This window comes from Phyllostomus discolor, chromosome X (assembly GCF_004126475.2).
Source record: "Phyllostomus discolor isolate MPI-MPIP mPhyDis1 chromosome X, mPhyDis1.pri.v3, whole genome shotgun sequence".
Lineage (NCBI taxonomy): Eukaryota > Metazoa > Chordata > Mammalia > Chiroptera > Phyllostomidae > Phyllostomus > Phyllostomus discolor.
Window position 1 is genome coordinate 26743303 of NC_050198.1, and position 13963 is coordinate 26757265.

The 13963-nt window shown below is 37.9% G+C and overlaps 1 long non-coding RNA gene across 1 annotated transcript; it reads left to right on the plus strand.

Moving 5' to 3' along the window:
- Window positions 1–309: 309 nt before the first annotated feature.
- LOC118498426 lies at window positions 310–13214 on the plus strand. The gene is made up of 4 exons (XR_004900919.1): window positions 310–321; window positions 8935–8940; window positions 9015–9023; window positions 13084–13214. It is a non-coding gene; the product is annotated as an uncharacterized LOC118498426 (long non-coding RNA).
- The last annotated feature ends 749 nt before the right edge of the window (window positions 13215–13963 follow it).

A 13963-nucleotide genomic window follows, 5' to 3' on the forward strand; every position in this document is an offset into this window, starting at 1 on the left:
GCATTATGCTAAGCAAAATAAGCCAGGTGCTGAAAGACAAATACCATATGATCTCACCTTTAACAGGAACCTAATCAACAAAACAAACAAACAAGGAAATATAACCAAAGACACTGAAATAGAGAACAGGCTGGCAGTGACCAGAGGTGAGAGGGGAGGGACTTTCAGGGGAAAAGTGGAAGGGTTTGAAGGAACATGTATAAAGGATACATGGACAAAAACTAGGGGGGTGCAAATGGAAGGGAGGTAGGGAGGGCTCTGGGGTGGGCTGTGATGGGAGTAAAAGGCAGAAAACTGTACTTGAACAATTAAAATAAAGGGGTAAGAGGAAACTTTGTTGGGTGATGTATGTTAATCACCTTGATTCTGGCAATGGTTTCATGGCATATGCATAATAATTTGAAAACTTACTTTTTAAATAAATAAAGCTTATTTTATATCTGTTATGCCTCAATAAAACATGTCAAAATTAAATTAAAAAGAATAAACAGAATGGTTATAACTCTTACATGAGAAAACTATTATGAATATCAAATGAGATAGTGCATATGCAAGAGCTTTGGAAACTCTACAGTGTGAACTTCTGCATCTGTACCTCTGTCTTAACAACCTTGTTAAGTGCTAATGAGGAAGTTTACTTACACAAGTTTCATAAGATCCTTCATGGTGTATGTGTAGTGTATCAGCAAGGATTGTACCATCTATGTTAGTTTATGAGTCTTGTTGCCATAAATCAACAATCTTTCATTTGGCACAACGTAGCATAGATTAAATTTTTCTCCCTCCCTATATTTCTGTCTCTCAATTCTGACCCTGATTACCTTCCAGAGCTGTATGACAGTAGCAGAAAACATGATTGGGATCATCATTTATTCAGCATATGTGTATATAACATGGCTATTTAAAAATTTACTGCTTAGATGAATATCATCATTGAGGTTAAAATAAAACACACCAAGTCCCAGTTCCATTTTTCAAAAGGCTTATCAAATAAGTCAAACCAGAGAAAGTGGAAAGTCTGGCTTTTAACTGCAGAATCAAGAAAAATATCTATGCCTTATTCAATCAAACATTTCAGGCCAAACAAACTCCTTAGGAAAACTCAAATTTTTATTACTAATTAATGAGTTTAGGGATGAAATGTTTTAGGGATCTCATTGCTAAGTTGGAGGAATCAATATTTTTCTGTCAACACACAAGCTGTCACATAAACAAATCAGCTAAATACCTCCATTGAGCAGCTAAGGGAAAATGTCTGCTTCACAAGCATACAAAGCCTGGTGTTTTCTTTATTTTGAAATCCTCAGCAAGGTCAGTTTTTGTTTTTAGTTAGTATAAAGTACCACTGTTTCACACTTGTTTAGGAGATTCTAATTCATGTGTTAAATAATATGCTATAATTTGTTGATTTGAGAACAAAGCTTGCCTTCTCTATTATTTGGGAAAAGGAAATATGTGGCTTTATGTCAAATTCCATTTATCACATCTCTTCTCCTTTTCTTGAAGTTATAGATATAATAAATCATAAAGTCTCCTGGCAAGGCTTAGATTATAACTTTTAAGGTTACAGAGGAAAGAAAGATCCTGAGGCTAAAGTAACTACTGTTCTAAAGGGTTCACAAAGCTATTTCAGTGTCTATCTTGCATTTTGTCTTTCACTTTTCTGAATCCTAAATAAGAGAAGTACTTTAAAATTATTAAATGGAGATAGGAGTGAATGATGTTAAGATGTATTGCTGTATGCTGAATGAGTCTTTGACCTCTCATCAAGCTATATACTCAGACCTCTCTCCATTTTCAACAAAGGGAATAGTCAAATAGTCATTTATTCAACCAATACCAATTCAACAGATAATAGGCACCAGGAATTGTGCTTCAGTGCTAAGGATAAAACAAGCTTTAAGATGCAGTTCTATCCCTGGCAATACTATGTGAATGTAAAGTAGTATTTTCACATGTCAATTGATATACAAAATGTGATATATGTACAATCTTTTTAGAAACATTTTATTGCATAAAGCAAGATATTCCTCTGTGTGTGTTCATGTGTGTGCTCAGGTGTGTGTTTCAGCTTTCTGTTATAGCACAGTGCTGATAAAGAAGACATTTGTCAGACAGTGTTTATCAAAATTGTCTATGCGTCACATCCATCAGTATCATGAAAGTCCTTGGAAAAAAAATGCAGCCTTGGGCCCCCTTCCAGTTCTAATCAATCAGAAAATCTGGGAGATGGAGACTGTAAATTTTAACATTAACTCAGTTCCTAGGTAACAATGTGCACATTAAGTTTAAAAGAGAATTGATATATGAACAACTTAGAAGAATAACCTCAATTTTTAAAATAGGAAGGTAGCCTCTGGGATGTAAGGGTGGAAAAGTACAGATGGCCTCCCAAAACTCTTGGGAAAGACATGCAAGCTTTATGGTGCCAGTGGTGGCTCACAGACACTACCTCAGATGTTGTACTGCTATGTTCTCAGAGCAGAACAGAAAAGTTTGCTAGGGAGAATATCTGACCAGTAGAGAGGGGCAGTGGAAAGCAAAGGCTCAGTACTGGTAAATGAGCACTTGGCTCTACCCTGCCTCTGCTATCCAATGGTTTTGTGATATCCAATATGTCCCTTCTCTAATAGCCACTTTCATTTTTTAAAATAAGGTAAAAATCACAAAAATATTATTTTACCTGCACCAAATCTAAACTAACACCTTACCTGCCTATCCCATTAGATTGTTGTGAGATAACATCATGGCAATGACTTGAGAAGAATGGAGCTCTTAACAAATGCAAAGTATTCAGCTTCTTCCCTTATTGTCATTTCTCCTGAAAGTATCTGAAAGCAAATTTCTCTCTATTTAGCTGGAATTGGGAGATCGAGCTGGCTTTTCCTTTGCCACCATCCTTCTTGCCAAAGACTAAGTAATAACTATGCCCACTGTCCTTTCCACTCAGTCAAGAAGCAACCACTCGAATATTAAAAGGCCACTGCATTATGACCCCTGGAACAAACACCATTTGAGAGAGAGGCCTACTATCCATGCCTACCTCAACATTTAAATCCTCTTTTAATTGAGGAAATTTTGGGCTCACAACCACTGAGATTATTATCCAATGTTTACATTGGGCATGAGAACACAGTAACCTGTTTCCATGGTGACAAGATTTTCTATCAGATTTTTTAACTGACTTTCTAAAGTGAAAATACCTACAGTACTGCCACCCTTTGTCTTTCACAAGAATACAGGAGCCCTGTATTAGTTACCTATGGCTGTGTAACAAATTACCCAAAACTTACTGACCTAAAACAACAAACATTTATTATCTCTCTTTCAATAGGTCAGGAATTTGGGAGCAGCCAGACTGGGTCTTAGGACTCAAGGTCTTTCTCATAAGATTTCAATCAAAGTGTCAGGTGGGGCTGCAATCTCATCTCAGTGAGAATCTACCTCCAAGCTCACTCAAATAGTTATTGGCAGGAATCTGTTTTTGGGGGACAATCAGTCCAAGATCCTCAGATTCTCACTGGGTGTTGGCTAGAAGCCTCTTTCAATTCTTTGTCCCAAGGACACATCCATAGGGCAGTTCACAACGTGGCAGTTTGCTGCTCCCAGAGTGAGTACTTTCTGAGAGAAAGAGTGAGAGGGCTTGTGGTAGCTTGATTTCAGAAGGGACATCTTGTGACTTTTGCCATATCCTCCTAACTAGAATCAAGCCATTAGATTCATCCCACAATCAAAGGGAAGGTATTACACAAAGGGCATAAACATTAGGAGGCAGGGGCCACTGAGGGCCCTCTTAGAGGCTGTCTACCACAGGCAGTTAATTCATTGTGTTTAGAAGCCTGGTGAAAACCGTATTTTCCAAGGTCAGTTAGCGCCTTGCCAATCAATGAAAAATATTTGTTGTGTATCTTCTTTATGTAGGAGGTAACTAGTAAGCCAGGTATCTGAACAGGAGAAAATATGCCTGAATTTTTCCCAAAGTATTCATCTTATCTCCTTCGGTAATAATACATGGATCTTATATTTATTTCTGTTTTATTTATTCTCTAATTATAGAGTGCAGAAAGTCAAAATTATCTAATGTAGCACTATGCTAAGTGAAATAAGCCAGGCAGTGAAAGGCAAATACCATATGATCTCATCTATAAGTGGAACCTAATCAATAAAACAAATAAGCAAGCAAAATATAACCAGAGACATTGAAATTAAGAACAATCTGATAGTAACCAAGGTGAAGTGGGAGGGGATAATGGGGGGAAACGGGGGGAAGGGTTTTCAGGAACAATTATAAAGGACACATGAACAAAACTAAGGGGGTTGGAATCAGGGGAGGGAGGTGGGGGTGGTGGGGGTTGGGGGAGTGGTGGGTATAAATGCAGACAATAGTACTTGAACAGCAATAAAATAATTTTAAAAATTATCTGATGACATGAACGATCTATTCTATGTAATGTTGAGGAAGTCTTCATGAGAACATAAATATGATCTATAATTTATAGAGGTAATACAGCATAGAGCTTGAAAGTGTTGACTCTGGCATCAAGGAACTTTAAGTTCAAATACTTATTTAGCCAATGAATAGTGGTATGACTTTGGGGAAGAAAGTTAATTTGTGTCAGTTCATTTACCTACATAATGAGGATTAAAATAGTTTCTGCATCATAAGGTTATTGTAACGATTAAATAAAGTCATATATTTAAAAAGAGGAGCACTGAACCTAGCACACAGTTGGTACTTGACACAAAATGCCATGTTATATGATTTATTGGGATTTTGATGTAAGGTCACTAGATAACTTCTGATTGAAGAATCTGGAATTCAGGACTCATTCTAGAACCCTTTACCCTATGATATTACATTTTCCTTTATATTCCCTGCTATAGCAAAAATTTCACAATGCTTTAATGTATTTTAAGAATTTTTTTCACTCTTTTCTCTCACACCTATTTTCTATTGTGAGTCAGTACTTACAGTTTTGACATATTCCTCAGCAAAAAAAAAAAAAAAAAAAAAAAAGGAACATTATAGTTTTACAGAAACCCATTTTTGGGTATTCATGATATATCAGAGGAAGAATTCCTAACTCCACCAAGTTTGAAGAGTGATTTATGGACAATGACAAGTTAAAATGAGCTAGTTTCCCATGCTGATATAAAACAGGTACTAGGAATTTTGTCCTTCCTGGTCTCTGACTCTCCTCCTTAAAAAGTCATATATTCTGATCCACTTCTCTATTTTTTCTGACTTTGCCATTATTTCTCATGAGCAGACATCACTCTAAGTTTTCTTACTGCTTTTGTCCAAGGGGCAAGTCTCCAAAAATCATTGGTCAAGCCCTCTTGCCTTTATTTTGATGAAGCTTTGTATACTCCCTGCAGCAGAATCAGTATTTACATTCTGGTTTGAGTTTGTCATCCCAGTCTTAGAATTTTGGGGCCCATTCTGCCTTTACCACCACCTCTATATTTCCACCTGCCAGAGGGGGCTGATAGGACTAAGGACTCCTATTGTGCTGTGTGTTTCTGGGGACTTTGTAGTTCAGCATTCATGTTTATCTGCTCCTTTGAGTTCTTGTTAGTTTTATGCCTTTGGCTGCCTGAGACATAGGAACAAACATCTGTTTTGATTGACAAGTAGGAGTTGCAATAGATAATTGAGGTCACTCATCCTTAGCCAGTTACTACTACCCAAATAGTATAGTTTCGTGTGACAAGATATTCTGTTAAAAAAATGATATGACAGGTTACTTTTGTAAATAGATATGCTTTCAGGTATTCCTTGTAAACATCTGAACTAGGCCTTCCCCCAGAAACTTCAGTACACTCTTTTTTTTTGTACATTTTATTGATTATACTATTACAGTTGTCCCATTTTTTCTCCCCTTTATTCTTCTCCACCCTGCACTCCACTTCCCTCTGGCAAGTTCATATCCATTAGTTCATGTCCATGGGTCATACATATAAGTTCTTTGGCTTCTACATTTCCTATACTATTCTTAACCTCCCCCTGTCTATTTTGTACCTATTGGTTATGCTTCTTAATCCCTGTACCCTTTCTCCCATTCTCCCCACTCCTCCCTGCTGATAACCCTCCATGTGATCTCTGTTTCTGTGATTCTGTTCCTGTTCTAGTTGTTTGCTTTTTGTTTTTGATTTTGGTTCAGTTGTTGACTCTGTGTTTAAGATTGTTGAAGAATTTAAAACCAGTCAGCTTCTTCTTCTCTTGTGGTGAGAGAGTTGCATCCTATGTGTAATCAAATAGGCAGTTTGGGATGACAAGGGGATCAACACTTACTGAACATGAACTGTATGCCAAGTTCTGATCTCAGTACAGTTTATCTGGTTAACTCATCTAATGCACACAACAACCTTGAGAAATAAGAATTACTATCCCCATACTACAGATGGGATCATTGAGACCCAAAGAGGACTCCAAAATTACACACAGATGGTGGATCTAGGATTTAGTCTCAGCACTGTCTGAATCTAAAGGTTCAGTCCTACTATGCTGAACAGAAAGGATACTGTACCTTTGTTGAGGCCCAGCTACATGTCATAATAATAATAGCTAAAATCTATAAAGCATTTCCTAAAGTTCCAGACACTATTATAACTTTTAATTAATTAAATCCTAATGACAACCCTGTGAGATAATTATTATTATCTCCATTTTACAAATGAAAGAACTGAGGCATAGGTTGCTTAACGCCATAGAGCTTTAAAGTGGTAAGGCCAGCATCTAACAACATGTAGTATGACTCCATAATCTCAATAATTCATCCAATCTCCTACACTCATCATCATATTTGATTAATTAATCAGGTTTTAGCAAATCCCTTTGGTTTAGTTGTCTATTGTTATAAAATAAACTATCCAAAAACTTAGTGAATTGAGGAAATGATTGTAGTTTGTTCATGATATTATGAGACAGGAATTCCGAAAGGACTCAACTGGGCCCTTTCTAAATCCATGAAGCATTAGTTGAGGTGACTGGGGATAGAGATGCTTCAAGGTGAATTCTTCATTATAAGCCTAGTGCCTTGTTTTCTCTCCCCCTCTCTCTCCCTCCCTTCCCCCCACCTCCTTCTCGCTTGCTCTGTCTCTTTTCATACAGGATTTCATCTTCTATGTGTCTTGGGCTTCTCACAGTGTGGTAGTTTCAGGGTGGTAACACTTCTAGCCTGGTGGCTGGCTTCCAAGCTACAAGAAGAAAAACTTTCTAGGCCAACTAATGGTTTTGCATAGAATTGTCACAGTGTCACTTCTGCCATATTTTAAAGGTCAAAGCAATCACAGAGCCTACCCAGATTTAAAAGGTAGAGAAATAGACTCCTCTGGCTGGAGTGGTAGCAAGGTCACATTACAGAAAAGTATGTGAGGTGGGCCATTTTTGAAAAATATAACCTGCCACACCCTCTTTCCCAGCACAATCAGTCATGGTTTAGTGACTTAACTGTCACAAACAGAATCAAACTGGTAAAGAAATTGCTGTTTACCTCACAGTGATGTGTCATTTATTTTAGCACTGTAATTTAAAAGATTTTCCTTAGATAATGTGTGAAAATATGCCTTGTATATTATTGGTTTTTTGTTTTTTATTTTTTAAGACAGTCACATGTACTTTTTAATTAAATACTTTTGAATTTTATAGTTGTTCCAGTAAACCCTTCACCCTTTTCCCCCATTATCCCCTCCCCTCTGGTTACTGTCCATTTGTTCTTGTTTCAATGGCTTTGGTCATATTTTGCTTGCTTGTTCATTTTGTTGATTAGGCTCCAGTTAAAGGTGAGATCATTTGATATTTGTCTTTCAGCACCTGACTTATTTCACTTAGCATAATACTTTCCAGTTCCATCCATGCTGTCGCAAAGGATAGGAGCTCCTTCATTTTTTCTGCTGCATAGAATTCCATTGTGTAAATGTGCCATAGTTTTTTGATCCATTCATTTACTGATGGGCACCTAGGTTGCTTCCAGCACTTGGCTATTGTAAATTGTGCTGCTATGAACATTGGGGTGCATAGGCTCTTTTGGATTGGTGTTTCAGGGTTCTTAGGATATAATCCTAGCAGTGGAATTTCTGGGTCAAAAGGCAGACCTATTTTTAGTTTTCTGAGAAAATTCCATGCTGTTTTCCATAGTGGTTGTACCAGTCTGCAATCCCACCAACACTGCACTAGGGTTCCCTTTTCTCCACAACCTCTCCAACACTTATTGTTTGTTGCTTTGTTTATAATGGCCATTCTGACCAGTGTGAAGTGATACCTCATTGTGGTTTTAATTTGCATCTCTCTGATGGCTAGTGATGCTGAGAATCTTTTCATATGTCTCTTGACCCTCTGTATGTCCTCCTTGGAAAAGTGTCTGTTCAAGTCCTTTGCCCAGTTCTACAATAAAACAACTCAATGGTGTTTCCTGATTGACTGAAATTTCATAATTTTAATGCCTAAAAAAATGTTTGCTCTCCATCACAAGAGACCCATTCTTCACCAAGATTTTGGATAACTCCCAATGAATACAAAATCTATTGAGGAAAAGGGTCATAGATGACATACAGTTTGTTTTGTAGAATAAGTGTTATACATAAGCCACAGACATAGATCTGCTGTCATCTGGACTGGCATAACACAAGGAAGTTTATTGATTATCCTGGGCATATATATGGACCATCCCAGTATATGGAAGTATGCTTATGTTGTTAAGGATGTTAAATATAAATTGTGCATGAAGTTGGACTGCCTTTGAAAGAGTATGATAATTAAAAGCTATTAAACTCAGTCCAGGACCTATAAGAGCAGTTCATATGACCTGTCTTCAGTGCCAACATACTTTTGTACCATGTGCCCACTGGCATAAGTCCTGGAATCCAGTGGTTCAAGAACCAGGACTTTTGATAGTCTGAGGACAAGAGAAGATGGATGTTTCACCTCAAGAGGACAGAGTTTGCCCTTTATTTACCTTTTTGTTCTATTTGGGCTCCCAGCGGACTGGATGGTACCCACCCACATTGGTGAGGGTGGATGTGTTCACTCAGTCTACTGAATCAAATACTAATCTTTTCCAGAAACATCCTCACAGAAAAACCCAGAAATAATGTTTTGCCAGTTGTTTGTCATTTTTTTAGGTTAAGTTAACTCATAAACTTAACCATCACATTACATAATTTAAAAAGAAAATGGATGAATATATAAAAGTCGTCTTTAGCCTCCAATAAAAGATCAATGACCTAAAAGCAAAGATTTCACAATAGTTTGAGAAAGGGAAAAGTTTTGAGAAAATTCAGTGGTCATATGGCACATGGTAGTAAAAGACTGCTGATCTCAAAGGAACCTTCTCTTTAGCAGAGCCACTTAAAAACAGGCTCATCACTGCCACAGGATCTTTGTACCACTTGTTCCCTCTACCTGAAACACTCACTATTGCCCTGCCCAATAAAACCCAAATATTCACTTTTCCAATTTCTTCAGGTTTTTATACAAATTCCACCTTCTAGGTGAGGCTTTTCCTATATTACAAATTGCAACTTCCTTGTTCCACAAATTATCTGTTTTCTACTATGTTTTTTTTTTCTTATCATTCATTATCATACAATACATGGTATATTTCAATTATTTATTTGGTTTATTATCTGTGTTATTCTACTAGACTCTGGTGTGATCGCCATGCAGGCAGGGAATTTTGTTTTGCTCACTGATATATCTGCAGCCCCTAGAAGAGTTATCTTGGAAATAACAGGTGCTCAATTAAAGTGTATTGAATGAATGAAAAAATGCATGAATGAATTAATATTTACACTGTGAATACCAGTTTGACTTTATCACATCCACCTTATTTATCATATTAATGCTATTAATTTGTATTTATCATTTTGTGGTTTTGTTCATATTTCTTTGTAAGCTTATTTTTATTTATGTTTGTATAATAATATTACATAACAACAGCTTATTATACCTAGCATTATGTTCCTACATATTTAAATAAAAGATAACACTTGAAGTCTTTTTTTTTCTTAAAAAAAGATTGTTTAAATTTTAAAAGTAATATTATATACAAAGATTGCTGGTTAGTGAGAGTATCAGGAGGGGTCCTGCTTGCTGAAGCACTTTGTGATTCAACCTTTGCATTTGATATTTCAAGTCTCCCTTCTCCCTGTGCAGCTTGCCTCGGACAGCAAAAATTGTAGGGAACAAGAAAACAAGATGTGGGCCATTGAGAAGCATTTTTACAAAAAACAAAAAGTTACTATTACTAAATCCAGATCCTCCCCTGCCCATTAGTGTTACTTAAAAATTGCAAAAGCTTTAAGAATCTATCTTTTAAATAAGGTCTCATTTATCTGAAATTGTAGCTATTGTAATGCATATTCAGAAGTTTATGTGGTAGTGTATATTTTCCTCTTTAAGTTGATGGGTGTAACTATTAGGCAGTTGTTGAATGAACTGAAAAATCAATTGTTCTGGGGATGATTTCTCCACCAATCATTCTATCTCAAAGTGTTTGATGGGGTTCCAGCCAAGATGGAGATGTAGGTAGAAATACTTTGCTTCCTCGAACAACCAAAAGGATAACAACCAATCTAAAAACAATAAACAACCAGAAGTATCAGAAAATCAAACTGCATGGAACTCTGATAACTAAGGAGCTAAAAAAACACATTCACTCATACTGGTGTGGGGGTGGAGCTGGGCAGAGAGGTTATGCAGCAAGGTGTGGGACCACACAGGTGAGGTGGCACTGGCTGAGAGGACTCGTGGCAAGGCTGTGGACTGTGCAGGCAAGGCAGGGCTGGCTGAATGGGAAACGAAAGACTCAAAGTTAGCTGTAAAATACTGTGGGGGTTGCCACAGTGGGGGAAACTCCCAGTTTCACATAAGAAAGTTTGTTGGAAAGTAGGGCCAGAGCTCTGCAAGTGAGCTGCATTGTTGCCTCTCTGACGCCTCCTCCACAGACAGTACCACATTGTAGCAAAGAGGGTTGCCTCACCCTGTCAAATACCTAAGGCTCTACACCCTTCCAACAAAACAGGTTCACTGAGACAAAGAAATATGGCCCAAATGAAAGAATATATAAAAACTCCAGAAAAGGGGCTGATGAGGAGAAAGCCAACATATCTGATGCAGAGTTCAAAACACTGGTAATCAGTTTGCTCACAGAGCTGGCTGAGCTCAGTTGCAAAATGAAGGAACAAATGAAGGCTACCCAAAGTGAAATAAAGCAAAATATACAGGGAACCAACAGTGAAGGGAAGGAAATCGGGACTCAAATCAATGATTTGGAACAAAAGGAAGAAATAAACATACAACCAGAACAGAATGAAGAAATAAGAATTCAAAAAATGAGGAGAAGCGTAGGAAACTCTAGGACAGCTTGAAATGTTCTAACATCTGAATCATAAGGGTGTCAGAAGGAGAAGAACAAGAGCAAGAAGCTGAAAACTTGTTTGAACAAGTAATAAAGGAAAACTTCCTCAGTCTGGCAAAGGAAATAGACTTCAGGAAGTCCAGGAAGCCCAGACAGTCCCAAAGAAATTGGACCCAAAGAGGAACACACTAAGGCACATCAGCATTAAATTACCCAAGATTGAAGGAGAAAATCTTAAAAGTAGCAAGAGGAAAGGAGACAGTTACCTACAAAGGCATTCCCATAAGACTATCAGCTGATTTCTCAAAAGGAATCTTACAGGCAAGAAGAGGCTAGGAAGAAGTACTCCAAGTCATAAAAGGCAAGGACCTATATCCAAGATTACTCTACCCAGCAAAGGTATTATTTAGAATGGAAGGGCAGATAAAGTGCTTCTTGGATAAGGTCAAGTTAAAGGAGTTCATCATCACCAAGCCCTTATTATAGGAAATATTAGAGGGACTCACTATGAAATAGAAGAATATAAAAATAAAACTATGCACAGTAAAATGACAACAAACTCACAACTATCAACAACTGATCCTAAAAAATGAAAACAAAATCTTAGCAATGAACTATAACAGGAACAGAATCAGAGAAATGGACATCACATGGAGGGTTTTCAGTGGGGATGAATTGAGGGGTAAAGGCAGAGGGAACAAGAAGCATAATTGGTAAGCATAAAATAGATGGAGAGAGGTTAAGAATGGTATAGGAAATAGAGGAGTCAGAGAACTTATATGTACAACCCATGGACATAAAATAAGAAGGAGAATGCTGGAGGGTTGGGAGTTCAGGGCAGAGGAGGGTTAAAGGGGGGACATTGGGGAAAATGTAATAGCATAAACAATATAATATACTTTTAAAAAGTGCTTTGATGGTGTTATCTCAGTGCTTCAGATACTTGACATAGACACTGGCCCGCAGTGTCAACGGCGTTATGGATGAGATACGAGACAAGTTCACATGGACTACCAAGCCCTGTGTAGGAAAAGGGACAGCACGGCTACCCTCTCAAGGGGAGGGTGCCTCAGAGTGGCCTGGACACTCTCTCTAGGGGAGAGTGCCCCAATCCTTTCCTTCACAGGTTTTTTATTGGCTTTTAATTTGCACAAGAATACAGGTAAAGTTCATTATTCATTGTCAGTCAGTAAGGATCAAACAATAGATAGCATACAAAGAACTACAAGGGCTTATTCTGAGTCAGAGTCTGTTAGTTAAAGGTCTACAAAACTTCAGGAAACAAACTTATTTCCTGCCTGGGCCTTTATCATTTAATTAAGAGCATTCTTAGCAAAACTGGTTTCACAAGAGTTTATGTACTCTTTCTCAGGCCCGATCACCGGGGGAAACCTGCCCTTTCCAGCACAGGGCTGCACCACCCTTTGTCATTGTTTAGGATTAAGTCAGGCAGAGGAACCAAGGCAGCCAAGAGATTAGGAGACTTCTCACATGCAGACTGAGGACTCAGGCTTTGTCAAAGCTGAAGGGTGAGGGTCCATCACCTCCTTTTGCTGTAGCCCTCCAAGTCCTTTCCTGGGGCCTCCACATGATCATGCCTGTCTTAGATCGTTCCCCACTTGGGGACTCTTTCCTGTCATTGGCTAACTGATCAAACATTTGGAGGCCAGTTATGGAAAAAGGAGCAGAGGGAGGCCAGTTATGGAAAAAGGAGCAGAAGCAGCACTCCTGCCAGGGAGGTAAGCTTTCTCTCCTTAGTGGCTTAAGGTCCGTAGGTCACTCACTCAGCCTTAGCCAAGGGGTGGGGTGCGGGGAGGGGGTTGTTACAGCTCCTGAAACCAAGCAGGGCAGCTCCCAACAGATACTTGCTAAGCTCTTTTTTTAGCTTTTTTTTTTAAATTCTAGAAGGCCTAAGACAGTGATTTCAAATATAGAAGGAACTCTATACTACATTTTTCGACCATAAGACACAGCTAGGTTTTAGAGGAGGAAAATAGGAAAAAAAAATTTGAAGCAAAAAAATGTGGTAAAATATTTAATAATATAAATAACATAATATTTCACCAATGTAAATGTAAACAGAACTCAAAAGCAGCATTAACAACCATTATTCCTCCCAAATTTGGGGGGAAAATAGTACATCTTATAGTCTGAAAAATATGGTAATTTTTAAAGCATTTTAAAAACAGTTTCTTCCAGCCTCAGTCTTAGAAGTAGGTATAAAATATTTTATTCTGTGGTTTAGAATACCCCTCTTTAGCCCGCTTCCTAGCCTTAATATCAACCATGGATATGACATATGGTAGTCCTTAATTTCCTTATTTAGCTACCAAACAACAACTAATTTGTGGATTATAATTTTCAGTTTTGTGTGTAGGAAATATAACCATCACAAATGGCAGGGGGGAAAAAAAGGAAGATGCTTTAGCCTATATGTAGGAACTAAGGGTTATAGACGGAGAAATTCCCCTTTCTTTCCTTTTCCTTTGAACACACATGATATCTATTGCTACCGGATTCTGTGGCTAAAGGAAGCTTGAAAAAGAAATTCCCTCATGATCCTGACCACCTTACCACATCTTCCTGAGACCAGAGATTCACAC